The sequence below is a fragment of the Eschrichtius robustus genome, chromosome 17 (assembly GCF_028021215.1).
Source record: "Eschrichtius robustus isolate mEscRob2 chromosome 17, mEscRob2.pri, whole genome shotgun sequence".
Lineage (NCBI taxonomy): Eukaryota > Metazoa > Chordata > Mammalia > Artiodactyla > Eschrichtiidae > Eschrichtius > Eschrichtius robustus.
Window position 1 is genome coordinate 50,459,979 of NC_090840.1, and position 14,918 is coordinate 50,474,896.

General features: G+C 41.9%; 1 pseudogene; it reads right to left on the reverse strand.

Moving 5' to 3' along the window:
• Positions 1-1,187: 1,187 nt before the first annotated feature.
• LOC137751047 (sal-like protein 4) overlaps positions 1,188-14,918 on the reverse strand; it is a 77,341-nt pseudogene continuing 63,610 nt past the window's right edge.

Consider the following 14,918-nt stretch of genomic DNA (forward strand, 5'->3'; position numbering starts at 1 on the left):
ACAGCATCTTGAACTTCCAGCTGTTCCCACGAATACATCAACTGTTAGGTTTACGACAGGGCCTAGGAACATTTCAGCGGTCATCAAATAAGAAAATAGAGACTATAGCTACAAAAATAACACATGAATGACGTAGATAAATTAAAGCTTTCACACCCAAGACTTGCCTGTTCCAACTTGGTAGCCTTATGCAATACTCAGGAAAAAAAAAAAAATCTTCATAATTACTTGGCATAAGTCACAATCAAGGAACTTCTGGTACAAATTAGTATAAGAAGTTAGTAGTATATAAGAAGAAAACACTCCCTTCTGGTGAGCTTGTTTCTTCAAGAACGGATGCCCAGCTCTTCAGAGTAGGCACCGGTGAACTAAATTAAGTCACCTGAGATTCCCTGCTCAGGTGCTCACCTCTCCTGGTTTTAGGAAGAAGAAGGGCATCTGGAAAGCATAGGGAGGACCTTGGCACTCTTGGGGCTCCAACTGAATTGCATTTAAATAAGCAGCAACACACATGTTGACTCTCTAAGGACTAAAATCTGTCCACTTGAGGGCATTCTACTTAAGGTTCCAAGGTTGAAGAAAAATTTGGATTTCTACAACCTTGGTCTAAAAAAAAAAAAAGTACATTCAAAAAAGAAGAGAAAAATGGGTGTAGGGTTGGGAGAATACAAAACAGGTCCCTAAACAGACAACAGAACTTGTCCATTTACTCGCATACAGTCACTGCAGAAGTAAGTATACAGTACCCACCCACCCACCCCACCGACCTCCAAACAGGCAAAACAGTTGTCTTCTCCATGGTGGTTCAACACCTTCCAACTTGAAATAGGCGACAGTCTTTGGAAACAGTTACTCTAGGTTGTACAAAGGTTTTATGTACATAGTTTGTTGCAAGTAACAAAAGTACTCTGCAAGACACGCTTCTTTCCAAAATTAAAAAAAAAATACTAGTCTGTATTTGTTTTAGTATGATTTGTTTTTTCTTTTTTGTTTGTTTGTTTTTGCAAAGCAGCATAGCAACATTGTGATTGTAGGATGTGCCTGAGGTTGCGGTCACAACTCAAAACATTATTTGCACATCAGGAAGAAAACTGGAGGAGATGGGGGTCTTTAAGAAAAACAAGCAAAAAAGGTACAGTTCTAGAGAGGTCACTGCACTGCTCCTTCGACGTGCGCTCTCCTGTAGCTTAGCTGGCAGCCATCTTGTTTTCCTCCAGGAAGTGAGGGAACTGGTGTTTGGGGACACTGTCGGCAGCTCCCGGCTTCTCCACCTCGGCACTCATGGCTGACTGGGAGCCATCCATCTTGGAGGCAGCGGTGTTATTCACCACAGAGCTGGCCCCCAGCGACACCAGGAGGGTGGGAATGCCACCACTCTGGATCACGGAGATTTTGTTGGTCTTCATGGCCAGACCACCACTGAGCATGGTGGTGTACTGGTTCCACACAACAGCGTCCACAGTCACTGAAGGGGCCAGGATTTCCTTGGGAAATATCTCGGAGACCCTCTTTCTGTCCGTTCCTAATAGAGCCATGGTGTTCTTGACGGCCAGCTTCCTGCCACGGCGTGCTGAGCTATTGTTGGCCCCATGCGTCATATAATGGACCTTCAAGTTGCCTTTGGTGGTAGAAGCTCGCCCACAAATGTTACACACGAAAGGCTTCTCCCCGGTGTGAGTCTGCTCATGAATCTGAAGTGTGCTCGCAGATGTGAAGTTCTTCCCGCACCTTGTGCAGCCGTGCTGCTTGGCCTGTCTTCGGGGCTGGACCGCTAACAAGGGTATCATACCTGGGGACATGGTTGTGGGATGAACAAATGCACCAGGAACTTCAACTTTGACATAGGTTGGCTGGGCTCAGATAAATGTCGGTGGGCCACTGCTCCGACCTTCCATCTCAGTGTGGCTGTTCTCCGAGCTGTCCACTTTGCCACCAGCATCAGGAGACTTGGACTTGACACTCTCCGCTTGGCTATTGGCTGGGGAGACTGCCTGGAAGGACATGGTCTCCAGGACATCTGGACTTCGGCTCGGATACTCCTGGTCCCCCATCACTGAGGAGAAAGGGTCGTTGGTCAAGTCATCACTCTACACTGAACCATCTTCTCGGCTGCTCTGTCACTGCAGGACAAGACCAGTGAGACCCGCCTTCCCTGGGGCATCTAGGGAAGCCACCGAGGCCAGCCCTAGAGTAGGTGATGCCGAGTGGATGCTGGGAAGGGGCATGGGGACCTTCGAGGAGCTGCCAGGGGCCTCCTGGGAGCAGACTTCATCTACATCAATGCTCTCGACATCATCATGACAGACAATGCTTGTACTGCCATTTTCACCGACCATCATTGGCTCGGGACACATAAAGTCACAGGGATTCTCCGGCAGAGGCATGTTGGGAATCTGACCACCCATGTGCATCCGAATATGCTGCCATGACTGCGTTGGTAAACTTCTTCTGGCGGATGGGGCACGAATGCTGCATCTTAATGGACGTGTTGGTCCGGTGCACCCCAAGGTGCGTCTTCAGGTTGCCTTTGGTGGAGAAGGCTAGACCACAGATCCTACACTGGAACGGCCTCTCCCCGGTGTGGGTGCAGTAATGCATCATGAGGGAACTTTGGCAGCTTAAGACACGGTGGCATATGAGACATTCGTTGGGGTCGGTGGTGGTCTTGTCGATGTTCTCCACCAGCTGCTGCAATTTCAGGGTCTCTGACTCCGGCTCGGGTGTCCCACTCCCTTGGAAGCCACCAACCCTCGGGGAATTATGGTTTAGCCCCACCCCACGTAGGATGGATCCATCCTCACTTTCCGGAGAAGGCTTGGGCTGCAGGTCGTTGGGCGACGGGCCACCCATGAGGTCCTTGGGGTTAGTCCCCGAAGAGTCTGAGGTAGCACTAAATTGGGGGTCCCCGTCGCAAGGACGGGCTCTCCTTAGAGAGATTCATCTACGGAGACAGGGCCAGAGAGCGCGTAGGGAAGGCCACTGCCTGCCGTCATCTTGTCATGGAACTCGGCAAACAGCTGGGGGTTTGCCTTCACCTGGGGATGCTGATGAAAGTGCACCATGAGGTTGCCCTTGGTGGTGAACCGGTGGCCGCAGACAGAGCACACGAAGGGTCTCTCTCCAGTGTGGGAGCAGAGGTGGATCTGCAAGGAGCTATCAGTCCCCAAAACCTTGCTACAGTACGTACTCTTGTGCTTGTAGAGGACCTCGTCCTTGGGTTTGACATGTACCGGGGAGACACTCGGTGGCTTCCTTTCCCTTTCTTGGACGGGTCTAATGCCACGGCGGAGAGCCGTGCACAGAGCCTGGGGCCTGAGGTAGCAATGCCCCCGAGGGGCGCGACAGGACGTTGGGGAGCACCTGGGTCCCATCTGGCTTCAGGGCGAAGGGCGTCAACCCCGGGGACACGGAGCTGGCAGCGGAAGGGATGCTGGTGTGAGGTAGCTTGGCTGGTTTCAAGGTGTCCAGGGGGCAAACCCGGGCTTCCCGCTTTCCGGCTGAGCAGAGCCACAGCCTCCGAAGCCTGCTGGGACACGTGGCCGCCCAGTGTCTTCAGGGAGTTGGCTCCGGCCACGCCGCTGGAGTGGAGGGCGTGGGAGGCCCACAGGTTCACCTGCACGCGGATCTGCTCCGCGAGCTGGATCTGCTACTGCTGCAGACACAGGATCTGCTCGAGGACCCAGGGGCTGCTGCTGGTGCAGGGCAGCGGGGCTGGGGGCGCGTCCGCGCTCCGCCGGTTCACAGCCGCCTTGCTGCCCCGTAGTGCTTGACGCGTGACATTGGTGTCGGCCACTTTGCCTTTGGGTAAATAGCTTATGTCCTGGGATGTGGGTGGCAGGGCGGCCTCTGTCTTGAAGTATATGATGGACTCTGCCCCCGGCTTCTCCTTCGTGTCCCCTGAGCTGCCACCGTCCTCTCTGTGACCGTCCTTCCTGCTTGGGCTAGATTCTCCCCTGAAGTCTCTAGAAGGGAATGCAGCCCTGCCAACACCTTGATTTTAGCACTGGGACCCATTTTGTACTGCTGACCTCCAGAACTGTAAGATAAATTTGTATCCTGTAAGCCACTAAGTTTGTGGTAATGTTACAGCAGCAAATAGAAAGCTATTACAAAACCGCATCTAGATTCCAGGAGATGTTTTGCAAGACTGATGGCCCTTTTACTTTACTTCTTCACCACCTCTCCCTCCCTGATTCTATAAAAGAAACTGGCATCCAGACCCAGATAAGATGGTTTTTCAGAGACACTAGTCTGCCATCTTCTCAGTCTGCCGGATTTCCAAATAAAGTCGTATTCCTTTGCCTCAACACCTCGTCTCCGATTCATTAGCCTGTCGTCCAGCGAGCAGAGCGAGCTTGGACTCAGTAGCAAATTTGGCTTAGCCAGCCAGGAGCCTTGCTGCTCATGGCTAAACGGCCCCGCTCAGGGAATATTGGGGCAGGGCCCTAGCAGCTGCCAGGACCATTGTCTTGAGGATCCTCCCTTCAAAGTTCCCTTGAAGCGGCACCAGCTACCCCAGCACTTGGCAGTTGAGGCAAGGAACCGACAAACTTCCATTTGGGGAACTTCGGTTCCATCTGGGGCTACAAGTCGACGGACTTGATTCGATTCTGGAGGGTAAGTCACTCTGGCATGCACGCTAGGAACATATTTCCCCCTCAGTCTGAATTTTTCCTTTATGGGAAGGCCAATCTGGTGGGGGTACCCTGCTGGAGGGGGGAATTGTTGTTGGACTCTACCTGATTCTGGGAACCGGTTCACTGGGAACTAGTTCGTTGGTTTTGTAGGGTAAGTCTACCCGATCTGGGAACTGGTTCGTTGGTCTTGTCTTGGTTTTGTCTTGGTTTTGTGTGCATCAGTGCTAGAATTTGTGCCTTTTGTGTTGGAATTTGTCTGCGTCTTTTCTGTCTTGGTGTTATCAAACTTTTAAAAGTGGAAAATATCTATCCTGAAGGAGAGCCCTTTGGGGAATATATTAGATAAATGGGCAAAACATACCCGTGAGCCTATGACTAAGAAAGACATGATGTATTATTGTAATAGGGTGTGGACCCAATATATGTTAGGATCAGAAGAACGATGGCCCCTGAATGGCTCACTCAATTATTACACAATCTCGCAGCTAGAAATGTTCTGCAAAAGAGCAGGGAAGGACTTCCCTGGTGGCGCAGTGGTTAAGAACCCGCCTGCCAATGCAGGGGACATGGGTTCAAGCCCTGGTTCGGGAAGATCCCACATGCCGCAGAGCAACTAAGCCTGTGTGCCACAACTACTGAAGCCTGCGCACCTAGAGCCTGTGCTCCGCAACTAGACAAGCCACCGTGATGAGAAGCCCGTGCACCACAGTGAAGACCCAACACACCCAAAAATAAATAAATATATAAGTTTATGTTTAAAAAAAAGAGCAGGGAAAAGAGATGAGATTCCATATGTAGGAGCATTTATACTATATTGCATCAGGAGGAAAAGGAGTCAGAGGGCTGCCACCTTATGGGCAGGGATCTGAAAGGAAACCCAAGGGGAAACCTGTTCTACAAGTGAATAGAAAAAAATGAGAGTGGGGACATGTTATTTCAAAACTGAAACCCCCCTCCAGCCTATCCAGCTCCCCCAATGGCCGAGCTGGCTGCACTGGCAGTTGTTCCAACTGCCCCCTCCCATGCCGCCAACATATTCACTGCCTCCTGTTTCCCCTACTCAAGGGGATCAAATAGAACTTTCTATGGTAACCTCCGGGGCACAGGGACCTGGTTTAGCATCACCATCTAAGACCAGACAGGGCACCCAATTTGGACCGGGGCAATTTCCCTTGCCCCAATATCTTGTAAGAGGAGAGCAGACTTCCTTGCACTTGAGGCATCTGATTCTGATTTCCCCACAGGGGCCTGGGTAACATTGACAGTGGGGAACAAATTGATTGATTTTCTAATAAATATGGGAGATCTTAAGAGGCCTGTAAATACTAAACAAAGGGGAAACAAAGTCATCCTAGGAGAAACTTGCCTGTATCTTTGAGATACAAATGTCCTATCTGGTCTTCTCAAGAACCCTTACCTCTGCCATCTTTTTAAAATGCAAATTTTGAAAAAGCGGGTACAGTAATTTAGAACTTGACTTGTTTTGCATAAATATTAGTAGAAAGGGTTTAGCCATCTAGACAAGTGAGCTTGATTTGCTCCATCTGCCAGAAAACCAACTTTAATCCAACCTCTTTTGTAAACTGATGGGTTTTACATTGCTGTACCTGACTCAGGGATGAAATTTTGAAATGAGAACTATGATGTCTCTCTGTTTGTTTGTCTATTTATACGTGTTTGTGACTTTGGATAACATTGCTGAGGTTAATCTGTAAATGATTTCTATTTAATTGGCTTAAAGAAAAGTAAGCACTTACAAACCAAACAATTCTAAATACAAGAGAAATTAAGCTAAATGAGTTTCAGGTTCATGTGAACTGGAAAATACATAGTATTAAATTAATACCTGGTATTAATGTTTGTTTGTTGATCTAATTAATATAGACATGTCTTTAGAGCCATCAACATTAAGTATAGTACTTTCACTGCACCTAGGTTTAATGAAAGTTAAATGAAATCTTGTTATATCTGTTGCAAATTTGTCAGCAAGAGAAATAACTTGATATGATGAAACTTTAAATATAAATGAGATAAGAGCTTTTAGGTAAACCATAAGAATAATTATGTTCTAAAAATCATCTAAAATAGTTTCTCCAGATTTTGGTAACTATTACTTGCCTCTTGGTTGTCACTGGAAATTAAGGTTTTTAAGAATCAGGGATTCTAATTTAAATATATAATTAAAGCTACTGAAAATAATAAGACATTAAAAAAAAAAACACCAAATCCAGCAACAGACATAAGAATTATACACCATGATCAAGTTGGATCCATTCCAGGGTCACAAGGATGTTCAATATATGCAAATCAAGCAATGTGATACACCACATTAACAAAAGAAAAGACAAAAGCCACATGATCATCTCAATAGATGCAGAAAAAGCATTTGATAAAATTCAACATCCATTCATGATAAAAACTCTCACCAAAGTGGGTACAGAGGGAACATATCTAAACAAAATAAAAATCATTTATGACTAACCACAGCCAACATAATACTCAATGGTGAAAAGATGAAAGCCTTCCTGCTAAATTCAGGAACAAGACAAGGATTCCCACTCTCACCACTTCTATTCAACATAGTATTAGAAGTCCTAGCCACAGCAATCAGACAAGAAAAAGAAATAAAAGGTATCCAAATTGGAAGGGTAGACGTAAAACTGTCACTATTTGTAGATGACATGATACTCGATATAGAAAACCCTAGAGACTCCACACAAAAACTATTAGAACTAATAAATGAATTCATCAAGGTAGCAGGATACAAGACTAGTATACAGAAATCTGTTGCATTTCTTACAATTATACTAAAATGAAATATCAAAAAAAGATAGTAAAAAACATTTAAAATTGCATCAAAGCAAACAAACAACAACAGCAACAAAAAAATTAGGAATAAACTTAACCAAAGAGTTAACTATAAAACTGAAAACTATATGCTGAAAACCATAAAACATTGATAAAGGAAATTGAAGATGACTCAAAGAAATGGAAAGATATCCCATGCTCTTAGATTGGAAGAATTAATATTGTTAAAATGGCCATACTATCCAAAGCAATCTACAGATTTAATGGCAATCCCTATCAAAATACCCATGACATTTTTCACAGAACTAGAACAAATAATTCTAAAATTTATATGGAAGCACAAAAGACCCAGAATTGCCAAGGCAATCCTGAGGGAAAAGAACAAAGCTGGAGGCATAACCCTCCCAGACTTCAGACAATACCACAAAGCTACAGTAATTAAAACAGCATGATGGGACTTCCCTGGTGGTCCAGTGGTTAAGAATCCATCTTGCAATGCAGGGGACACCCGTTTGATCCCTGGTCACAGAACTAAGATCCCACATGCCGCAGGGCAACTAAGCCAGGGTGCCACAACTACTGAGCTCGCGTGCCACAACTAGAGAGAAGGCTGTGCACTGCAATGAAGAGCCCACACATCGCAACAAAAGATCCCATGTGCCACAACTAAGACCTGATGCAGCCAAAAAATAAATTAAAAAAAAAAACACTTTAAGAAAAAAAAAACCAGCATGGTACTGGCACAAAAACAGACATATAGGTCAATGGAACAGAATAGAGAGCCCAGAAATAAACCCACACACCTATGGTCAATTAATCTACAACAAAGGAGACAAGAATATACAGTGGAGAAAAGACAGTCTCTTCAGCAAGTGGTATTGGGAAAGCTGGACAGCTACATGTTATTCAATGAAATTAGAGCACTCCCTCATACCATTTAAAAAAATAAACTCAAAATGGTTTAAAGACCTAAATATGACATGACATCATAAAACTCCTAGAAGAGAAAATAGGCAAAACGTTCTCAGACATAAATTGTAGCAATATTTCCTTAGATCAGCCTCCCAAGGCAAAAGAAATAAAAGCAAAAATAAGCAAATGGGACCTAATCAAACTTAAAAGCTTTTGCACAGCAAAGGAAACAATCACCAAAATGAAAAGACAACCTATGGAATGGGAGAAAATATTTGCAAATGATGCAATGCAACTGACAAGAAGTTAATATCCAATATATACCGTCAGCTCATACAATTCAATATCAAAAAAACCAAACAACCCAATCAAAAAATGGGCAGAAGACCTAAATAGACCTTTCTCCAAAGAAGACATACAGATGGCCAACAGGCACAGGAAAAGATGCTCAACATTGCTAATTATTAGAAAAATGCAAATCAATACCACAATGAAGTATCATCTCACACTGGTCAGAAAGGCTATCTTCAAAAAGTCTACAAATAATAAATGCTGGAGAGGGTGTAGAGAAAAGGGAACCTTTGTATACTGTCAGCGGAAATGTAAATTCGTGCAGCTGCTATGGAAAACAGTATGAAAGTTCCTTAAAAAACTAAGAATAGAGTTATCATATGATCTAGCAATCCCACTCCTGGGCATATATCTGGAAAAGATGAAAACTCTGATCTGAAAAGATACATGCACTCCAGTGTTCATAGCAGCACTACTTATCATAACCAAGACATGGAAACAACTCAAGTGCCTATCAACAGACAATTGGTTTATGAAGATTACATATATATATATATATATATATATATATATATATATGATACACACACACACAATGGAATATTACTCGGCCATAAAAAAGAATGAAATATTGCCATTTGCAGCAACATGGATGGATCTAGAGGATATCATACTAAGTGAAGTAAGTCAGACAGAGAAAAACAAATATTATATGATATTACTTATATGCAGAATCTAAAAAAGAATACAAGTGAATCTATATACAAAACAGAAACAGACTCACAGACATAGAAAACAAACTTATGGTTACCAGAGGGGAAAGGGAGGGGGGAGGGATAAATTAGGAGTATGGGATTAACAGATACAAACTACTATACATGAGATAGATAAGCAACAAGGGTTTTACTGTATAGCTCAGGGAACTATACTCAATATCTTGTAATAACCTATAATGGAAAATAATCTGAAAAAAAAGTGTGTATATAACTAAATCACTTTGCTGTAACCTGAAATTAACACAGTATCAACTATACTTCAATTTAAAAAGTGGGGGGGGCGGGGAGGATAGAAAGCTAATACAACTTATAAATGCTCAAACTATTGTACTGAGTAGTCCAGTTTTCCCCGTTGGGTACTATTCTAGCCGTTTGAATGTGAAGCAGAGAATTGGTTTTCTGTATCTTGCAAGGCTTGCTTATAAATCTACATAAGGACCACAGCTGGCAATCCTTTTGTTATTTGTTACTTCACCTGTCCAAATCCAGTGAATTAAGAACCTTTTTTCCAGCGTCTGATGCTGTTTTTAACATTAGCAAATCTGTACAAGCTGCAAAAGGACATTGAATATTAAATTCTTTTAAATTTCTTGGCCAAGTTTCACTTAGTTCATGATGATTATATTCTCCAGGGATGTTTCTCAGTCTCTTCTGTTAACATGGGGGATGTCATGTCATCTATTGGTGAAAGAGAACCACTCTTTGTGCTTTTTCTCGGTAAAGCTCCTCCCCTACTGCCATCACGAGGTACTAATGGGTGCTCAGCCTCCTCATGGTTACTGGTCCTGGCACCACTGTTTGGCTCAGAGATGGGCAATAAGCCAGCTCTTCCCCGGTACTTCTGAACCTGGGGCCTGAGAGCAAGTGTTTCAATCTCTCTGATGGTGAAGTAGTGAAATACTGGGGATGGAAACAACTAGTGTCTCAGCTGAAAGAATAAAGCTGAATAGAGGAGCAGGGAAAAGTGAGAGAGCAAGAGAGGAAAACCTCACAGTCTGAGTTCTTGGCACCTCTTATGCTTGAGGCACAGCTTAATCGAAGACCTTCCCAAAGTTTATTTATATGAGCAAATAAATTTTTTTGTTTGGATTTGGTTTGGTTTTTGCCTAGCTTAGTTTGAGTTGGTTGGGTTTCAGTCAACTGGATCTTAGTCTGCAAGGAAAAGAATCCTGATGAGTACTGACAGGGGTCTATAAACTCAAGTTTTCATTGATCTTGCTTCTAACCATGAGTTAGGGGTTTCCAGATCTGCTAAAAATGCCACCAAATAATTATCACTATTACACATTCTTTGGACAATTTTCAAAGTCCTTTCACAAGTCAATTTTATTCTGGTATCTTGTTTTCAGTAATTTTCAAAGAATGCTTTATAGAACCATGTTTACTGAAAGTGATTTATTAAAAATAAGGTTATAAGGATAAAAGTTGGGAAATGTTGAACACTATCTCTGGAGAGTCACAATACAGATGATCATATTAAAGTCTCTGAGGAGTGTTGCATTAAATAAAACTGATCAGATAGTTTACAAAAATAACTGATGGATTTTAAATGTATGAAAAAAAGTTGAAGTTCACTTATAAGTAAACACAAAATTTAAAACTATCACTATTTAAACCAGATTGGCAAATAAAGAAAATTATGTTACTAAACTGTTTTGGGTAGGATATGAGGAAACAGGAATTTGCATGCATTGTTGAAGGCAATGTAACTTGCTATATTATCTTTGGAGGACGACTGACAATATTTATGATAAAAATACACACAAACTTTGACTCCCCCCTTCTGCTTACAGAATATTATCTTATAGATATGCTTCTGCAATTGCATGAGAATATTCATTTCAGATTTTTTTTTCTAATAAAAGACTTGAAATAACCTAAACGACCACTATATTGCACTGGTTATATAAATTATGATTCATCCATATAGTGGAATAGTATGTGCCCATTAAAAAGAATAATATAGATCTAAACCAAGATTTCAGCAGCACCATTGCTGTTCTGGGCTAGATAATTCTTTATTGTAGGAGATTGTTCTGTGCATTGTAGGATATTCAGCAGCATCCCTGAACTCTACCCACTGGTTGCCTGTGGTACCCACACCCCCCAAGATGTGACAGTCAAAGATGTATCTAACATCACCCCCAGTTGAAAACTACTGATCCAAGTGAACCAATATTTCCCCCGAGATATATTAAGTGAACAAAGAGAGATGCAGAAGTGTGTTTAGTGTGCTACCACTTATGTAAGCTATTTACCTATGTCTAGCTATATATTGATTAAATAAGATGCTTATAAATGTGTACAATGATTCCGGAAGAACAAGAAACTGGTACAATTCTTGATTTTGTGAAGAACTGGGGGACAGAAGGTGAAGTGAGAAGAAATCTTACTTTTCATTTTATGCGCTTTTCTACTGTTTGAATTTCTATCATGTGTTGAATATATATGCATTACTTTTCAAAGGAGCCTAGAAACTGGTTTAACTTTGTTTAACCCAACAGCTCCTAAATTATATAATTCCATGATTTTCCCCACTGAACAACACGCAGAATGTACTTTAGGAAACATTTCCTTGGTTCCCTTTCATTGTATCATTTTTGAGGATCCAATCGTTTTCTTATTTGAGTCTAGCAAGTTACTAGTTCTAGAAGGTTTTGATCTGAGAAGTACAGAGAAGCCCATTTGACAAACTTGACTTAAGCAGAACCACTGTAATTGAGTTCAGTTATGCCAAAAGGCTAAACGTTTATTAGTCTTGCCTGCCTTCCAAAACCCTGCTGATGCAAACTGAGCTGTTCTTTCCATACAGCATTCACTTTTAGCTGGCCGAAAAAATTTTCCCTCCTCTGTTTCTTATAAACATGGTTTCCAGTTGTTCTGTAGTGATGCTCCAGTACTTGCTTGAATCCTTGCTAAACTCTGCTGTTTAAGATTGAACATGGTACTTTCTTATTAGAGTAAACATTTACTAAGGGTATAGTAGGTGTCTAGTACCATAAAAGGCACCTTGCAAACACTGTCTCTGTTACAACAGCCTTGCAAATGTGATATTATTGTTCCCATTTTTCTGATGAGGAAGCTGAGGTTCCAAAAGTCACTTGCCAAAGGTTACTCAGCTTCCACTCTTTCACCCTCGAGGAAGTCTGCACTCTTTCTGCTGAATTCTGATTCCTTACCCTATTCTGCTATCACAGGTCTTCTGTTTCCTCAACAATTATTGTTCTGCTCCTTTAAATTTCATCTCAAGCAAGATTTTTCCAATTCTTCAAGGACTGTGCTAAAGGCAGTCAGAGGTTGGTAAAAATGCTACTTCTGTATCCCATAACAAAGCCTGTGTTGTCAAGAGTCAAGTCTTATCCCCTGTCATCTGTTATATTTTGAAACAAATTTGTAAGAAACCACCCCCCCACACCCCACCCCTGGTCTGAGCCTATTATTATTTTAATCTCTGCTGAAGAGATACAACTGCCCAAACTGATTAAATTAAAATGCAATTTAGATTCAGAAAGTTGCATGTCTAAAGGAATAAAATGTACAGTTTCCATAAATGAGTTCCTAAGATTCTAGCTGTCCAAGGTACATTTGGGTGTCTGCAGCTATTTGCAAACTGAATTGTCTTTGTTCCCCAAGATAGGGATGATTTATTCATCTCTGCATTAACCAATCTCGACCAAATATTCATTGCCCACCCAAATCTGTGTAACTTTTCAAAGGATTGAGATACAAATGCCTTTTGTTCAGCCACAAAGGACATCAACTGAGCCTAATGTTAATAGTTTCCTCATGCAGTTACATTTAACAAGATACACAGTCCATTAGGCTCTTGTTTAAGGCCTTGGGCATAAAATGAAAAATTTTCAGCACTTAGTTTGGCAGAATTTCTGGCTCTTGAGGTCCCTGAGGCAACCCGTTAAAAATCAGTAATGACTAACGAGATCATTTTCATAGTTTTTCTTTTAAATTCACTGTATCAGGCCTTTCCTTTAGTAGTTTTCAGCTATTTTAGTCCTCTTTTTAGATTGCATAGTGTTTTCCAAAGTATTTTCAGGAGGAAGCTAGTCCCCAAAAGTGTTCTGCAATAAGAGTTTCATAGTTAAATAAGTTGGGGAAATGCTGCGTTCTATAGATCTTTTTTGGATAGTTGCAATATGCATAAGCAAAATAAAGGCTCTGAGAGGTACTATAATAAAGAAACGTGTTTAATTTGTTTTAACCTAATTTCTCTGAAATTTGTTGAACCAGAGATGACCCCTCTTCTCCCTCTCTCTCTAACACCCATTAAATCTCACAGTGAATTTATTTACCTTTGGAAAACACTGACATTGGTTACTGCAAGGTCAAGGGGACAGTTTACTCCTTTAACCCTTTCTGTAACGAGACAATTGGGAAGTTTGGAGGATGCAAATTCACGGAAACTCCAGACTTCAAGTGAGACTCATGGCAGGGTGCCTGACGTGTAGGCATTTGCTAAATGTTCACTGAATGAATAATTCCTTCCGTGGAAGAATGAACTTTATGTTTTTAGATCAGCTTTAGATTGACAGAAAAGTTGTGAAGCTAATGCATAGAGTCCCCATATACCCTGCACAAGGTTTTCTCCTGTTATTGTGGTAGATTTGTCACAATCAATCAATACTGATATGTGATTAACCAAAGTTCATACTTTAATCGGATTTCTTTTGTTTCTACCCAGTATCCTGTTTCTGTTCCAGGACCCCATCCATGACACTAATACATTTAGTCGTCATGGCTTCTTAGCCTCCTCCTGGCTGTGACAGTTTCTCAGACTAGCTTGTTTTTTTGTCACCTTGACAGTCTGCAGGAGTACTGATTAGAATGGTTCCTTTTAATTTTCCTCTTCCCCTTTTGCTATTTAATTGGTGGAAATCAACCATTGGGGGTGCCCTTTACAGTTTTTGCATAAACCTGTGAACAAACTCTTCCAAATGGGAGATGAAGGACCCCTGGATTGGGAGAGCCAGGAGCACAAGCAAATGCTGAATGAACCAGGGTGTGGAGAGCATTGCAACTGGTGTACTATTCTTCTTGTTTGTACCACCTTTTTTTGTTCATTTTGTTTTGTTTTATAATTTTTATTGGGGTAGAGTTGATTTAAAATGTTGTGTTAGCTTTAGGTGCATAGCAAAGTGAATCTGCTATACATATACATATACCCACTCTTTTTTAGATTCTTTTCCCATATAGGCCATTACACAGTATTGAGTAGAGTTTCCTGTGCTATACAGTACGCTCTTCTGAGTTATCTATTTTATATATAATAGTGTGTATTTGTCAATCCCAGTCTTCCAGTTACCCGCTGGTAACCATAAGTTTATTTTCAACATCTGTGGTTCTATTTCTGTTTTGTAGATAAGTTCACTTGTAGCCTTTTTTTAGATTCCACATATAAGTGATATCATATGATATTTGTCTTTCTTTATCTGACTTACTTTATTCAGTATGACAATCTCTAGGTCCGTCCATGTTCTTG